Source organism: Diadema setosum, chromosome 12, assembly GCF_964275005.1.
Source record: "Diadema setosum chromosome 12, eeDiaSeto1, whole genome shotgun sequence".
Lineage (NCBI taxonomy): Eukaryota > Metazoa > Echinodermata > Echinoidea > Diadematoida > Diadematidae > Diadema > Diadema setosum.
The window spans coordinates 25,394,443-25,400,442 of NC_092696.1; positions in this window are offsets into that span (position 1 = coordinate 25,394,443).

The following is a 6,000-nucleotide window of genomic DNA, read 5'->3' on the forward strand; positions in this document are numbered from 1 at the left end:
ACGATGGCATTATAACTAATCACACATTGTCTGGATTTGTGATTGTATGTAATCACTATGACTGATTTACAAAAGTAGATCTGAAAACCTCAAACTTTCTGTTTTTCCTGGTTTTTATGGAAATTCATTCTTGTGTCTATCTGACTTTTCTCTGTCAACCATAATGGAATGTACATTTGAGTGCCTCTTAAAGAGATGGAGTCGGCCCTTTTCCTAAATTTTTAGTGCTGGATTTTCCTAATTTTGAATCTTTTGGGAGGCAACACCTTCCTTGAATACCCAAACAGACAGGTTTACACTCTTATCAGGGTAATATTTAAAGACAGAGAAGAACTAGAACTATGGAAAAACTATATATGCCATATATTCAGCCTATCTATTTTTTGTTTTCAAAATGGGACTTCCTGACTAATTCGTGAGTGGTTAAATTTGCGATTGTGGAGTACCACTGTATCATCATGAACCCCTGGGGGGCAAAACACTGATTATCCCTAAACCCCTGGAGACCAACGAGGTGAATTTCCAGGTATTATACCCGGTGAGTGCCTGCTTGCTCCTTTAAACTTCTTTTCACACAGGCTTTAAACTTTACACACAGGAAGTGTCATCACCAGCACCCTGTCAAACGGATAATTTGATTGGGGCGGGAGTTTTGCACTCATGATGAGTGTCTAGGGTGTGAGATGTTCTTTGATTATGACTTAACGATTACACATAAGGCAACTGGTTCATCAGCCACCGTGACAGCCTCAACAGTAGAGCTTCCTTGGGACAAAAAGTCACCAGGAAAAGAAGAGAAGTGTCTGACTTCATAAATAAGAATCAGGAGACAAATGAGTTGTGTGACTACGACACAAACATATGATTAGTATCTGAGAAAGAGAGAGAGAAAGAATAATTTTAGAATTAAAGTTTGACAATCAAATTACTGAAAACATTCTGCTGACTGAAATTTATATCTTCATTGTACCTACCAGTATTTAAAAACACGACAGAACAGGCAGATTTATCGCCCGACTGGTAATCCTTAAATTGCAATTCAAGACCATGTTCATAATTAGAGCAATATTAGACAAACTGTGCAGGTTTCATCCAAATAGGACCGATTGTTACCCAGTTTATGAAATATCACATATTTTCACCAAACAGCTATAAAATGAAAATCGAATATACAATGCAGACAACAGGAGTTTCTAATGTCATCACATCAGATCTCTGGCATTGGCTAAATACATATATATATATCAAATAAATAAAAAAAAAAAAATCACAAAGAGTATGTTTTTGGTCTTAAAACTCAGTCACAACAAGCCCTTTTCAAGAAAAGTCATCATTCTTAGGCTATTAGTATTACTGGGCCACAATAATTTGATGTACATTTCATTGATTTAATGTCAAAAGGGCATTTAGTAAGGAATAGTGAACAGATCAAATGAAAATGTGAGAGGTGATAAAAGCGTTCTCTCTGCTGAGTATGTGGTTGGGAGTAATATCACTGATTGGCCAAAATATGGGAATCTTTAAGAGGCTCCAACTTCAAATAATACTTCGGGTGTGATCTCTTCATGAAATCTCAATCATTCTGTTGGTCTGATTCTGGACCGTTAATTAAAGCCACCTTATAGAAGATGTGCTATTTGCTTTAGGCAGCAATAACCCTTTTCCATACATTTATGACTTATCTCATTTCACGTCGGTAAATTGACTCCGAACCATTGAGAAAGAGCAGCGTATGGACCACCAAAACAGAACTCATCAAAGAATGCTTTCTGGAGAACAGCTGAAGAAAACGTCTTGAACACTGTCTTAACATTCAACAAATATTCATGAGGTTTCGTTTTCAAAGTATCACTACCTACTAGCACCCATCAATCAATGGCAAACGTCAAAATGTATCCTTCAGCCTTTTTGTGCTCTGAGTTCCGATTAACACGAAAAATTGCTTGCCATTGTACACACTCTCCATAGTCCCTGACACAGAAGACCAAACCCTTGCCAACAAAAAAGTTTTTTTTTTTTTTTTCTCCATCAGTTGTTTCTAGAATTGCACAATCAGAACAAAATGAAAGTGAGACAGAATAAATCTGCTGCGACAAATTTTGAAGTGAGCTTTAGACTTGCTTACTTTGATTAATAGTGACATGCCTTAAAGGGACTGATGTACAGTACTGGCTGAGGCGGGGATTCGTGTTTTGAACATTCCTAAGTGAGATAATGGGAAACCTCTTATGAAATATAAAAGAGCATGTAATTCTAAGAAGGATTCAACGTTTATTTGATGAAAATTGGTTTTCACATGGCTGAGATATCCAAAAAAGTGATAATAATAAAAGGCGACAGGCCACGCCTTTTATAAGGATCTCTTTGTTTCACCTTGTTTTTGGATATCCCAGCCATTTCAAAACTGATTTTCATCAAATAAACTTTTGATTCCCCTTAGAATTGCATGCTCTTTTACATTTCATAGAGTGGTTTCTGAATATCTCACAAAATGTTAAAAGCTAAATCCTCACCTCAACCAGAACTGTACGCACCCTTTAAAACTGGGCACGCTATGTGTACAAGTAGGCTCAAGCACTGTGGGAACATACATGTATTGAATGTAATGAGAACAAGAGAATGCAAGACCCCTAGTAGTACAATATGTATGGGCATTGCATACAAATAGGAAATTAACTGTCATACACGATGTTCAAAAAATCATTCCAATGAACAACAGACAGATATGTTGATAACTGATCAGGTATGAATGAACTGCTGCAAAGATTACTGCAGTCACTGTTAAATTCTACTTGCTGTGAAGCACACCATGGCATTGGTGCCACATAACTTTTTTTATTGTTATTTTTAATTAATTGTGCACTCTACAGATCCCTGCATTCAATGTGCCCCTATGGTAATTGCCAACTTCTTCTCTTGCGAAATGCCGTTCACAAAATTGGGGCCCATGGCATTGCATAATTTCACATCTCTGTGCTGACAATGACAGTTTGACCCTGAGAGAAAACCTGGAAGGTTCACATCAACAAAAACCACAAACGCCTCGGAAAGAAATTGTCTGTGTCAACCAAGATGAAGTAATGGCCCCGTCATACTGCTGATTACTGAATTGATGGAAATTTTCAGAACTGCAACTAACAGAAATACCCAAGAATTCCAAAAACAACCTTCCAGGAAGATAATCATATAGAGTTATGCACAAATTCTAAATAATAAGTTCGTACCAACTACCATTACTATTCAACTATTGCCCTTTCAGTCTTTAGAAGGGTGGAACATGCTGCTTTTGCTTAAAATTGATCATCTACAGTTGGATGAAACTTCAAGGCCCGAATTCACGAAGGTGGTACAAATGAAACCATGGTTTAAACCATGGACAAAAGCCATGGAGCGCCAATGCCGCACGGAATATTTCGTTACGAAATCTGTTATTTCGTCAACAAAATGACAGTTTCGTTAACGAAATTATCATTTCGGGAAGACATGTTCATTTAAATACAAAATGTTGTCATTTCGTTACAAAATAATCATTTCATTGACAAAATGACCGATTTCGTAACGAAATATTCCATGCGACAATAGGCGCTCCATAGTTTTTGTCCATGGTTTAAACCATGGTTTCATTTGTACCACCTTCGTGAATTCGGGCCAGAGTTAATGAGGTCTTCTATTCTGCATCAGGGGGTCATTTCATGAAGGATTTCATCATTTTTTTTGTTTTTTTTTGACAAACAGTTTTAAGCTACTGAAATCCTTGCATCTGATTGGTTGAGAGCAAATTTGTCAGACAAATTTGTTGCACAAAATGCTTCATGAAATGCCCCCCCCCCCTTTGTATATTCTATACCAGCAGTGGGTGATCACATGGAACATGTATCCCAGAAATAAATTCATGTTCTTTAAAGTCACTTACAACAAAAGAAACAAAACAGGATGAATTGACAGTAAGTTTATAGAAAGTCATGTATACTGATTGTACAGATAAATGAACTATTAATGTGCACACACATACATGTAGAAATATAAGTGTAAGTATACATGTGTTTGTGTGTGTGCATGTGTTTGTGTGTATAAATGTCTATTTAAAAGTGTGGCTAATGTTGACAACACATACCCATAATAATGATTTTAAGAAAAAGCATTACATGCATGGCATGTACATAAAAGGTTCTATAAAATGGAAAATGGGACCATCTAGGTCAGCATCACACACGTCTCTCTTCCAGAGAACCTAGATGAGTCATGACTTTCTGCCACTGAACCTGAGTAATCATACCACATACTGTACAAAGATGGAGGGTGTCATGTGTTCCCTGTCAGTTTTGTTTCCCACATAATCTTGTATGCGCTCTATTTACCATCAGGCATGCATATATATTTTTAACCAGAATTATCTGTGAAATGCATCTAAAGAATTTTGTCTCTGGTGCAATGGTAAAAAATTTCTTTCTCCTTGTCCTGTTTTCAGAAGATTTCTGTTGCTACGCCCAGTTTCCTTTCACACACTTCATTCAGCTACTCCAAGATCTGGCAATGTACTCACCTCAAAACGGATATGGCAGATAGGAAACTCTTTGAGAGTGGGTTAATGTCAATCCGCAACGGCAGGTAAATTGATATTCCACACTCCAGCGAGCTTGCGGCCACACACTGCCGATCCTCACAGCCTCCCCAGAGAAATCCACTTCCCACAGTCGGGTTCTATTCCTCGGTAGCGTGCCGTACGTCTGTCTCTTTTTACCGGACGACAGCAAGGACAGGAATCTGCGAGGAGGCAAGAGGAGAGAAATGGGAGGAGGGGATGAGATTGTGGTTACAGCAGCAGCAAGGGAAAGGCATCGGTCTTCATCAACTTCACCCTTAACGACGATGTGAGGGGGGATAATAAAGGAAGAAGCGTTAACACACACACACGGTGGCGGGGCGATGAATGCTGTAACACTTCCTCACATTTCATCGTGCGCAAACAATGACTCACTTTGGGCTGCGCCAGACAAACGGCAAAATCTCTACACTAAGCTGAAATAATTCAATTCATTATCGCTTCTGTGTCTTCACAAAATCCTCTTGACAACAACAACAAAAAAAAGCTCAGCAACATCAAAGAGTGCACAGCAATAGATTATCATACTAAGTGTTAGCGAGTGATATCACACAATCCAGCTTTTGCTGCAATAAAACAGAAATGAAATACCCCCTCAAAAAAAAAAAAAAATTGAAAATGTCAAATACACAAGGAAATTCAAAAGAGTACATACATTCAACAAACTTGAAATGTACCAAAGGAGGACACAGATGATGTTAAACGAGGAGAGAAATTTACGGAATGTACTCCTGCCTGGCGAGGAAATACTGGCAAATTTTCCACGCTGTGATTCAGACGGCGAACCAGCAAGCTGTACCGATGTGCGTCGTTAAAGACAGATTTCTCCCCTTCTTCTCGGCACACGAGGGGGGGAAAAGGCGAAGCAGTAGCCTCCACCGATTATGACGCCGCCGTGCGGGGAGTTGGCGAGTGTTGCAGAGGGCGAGCGTTTAGCTTTCTGCTGTTGCGCTGACGAGGTGCGTGCTATAATTAGTGTTGACAGTTAATGCGGCGGCCACCGAGTGAGAGGGACAGAATGGGACGGCGCAGGAGGGAGAGAGACGGGGAGAGAGATGGAGAGTGAGAGAGGGAGAGATAGAGAAGGGGAGAGAGAGAGAGAGAGTGAGGGAGAGAGAGAAGGACAGGCTGAGTGTTGGTAAGATGAGAACATGCCTGTGAGTGGGACAGGGAGAATGCCCTGGGTTGAAGAATAGTGGAGTGGTGAAGACTGGGGCAAAGTATTACCCCTTTAAAGGGGAAGGCTAGTAACTGATCAGTGGGAATCAGTGGAAATGCTGGGAGATGATTGTTCCAATCCTTATGGGATTCATTCAAGAGTTCATTGTATATCTATTGTTGTGTGAAAATGATTTGCTTCAGAACGGTCTCATATTCAAGTAATGTGCAGATTAATG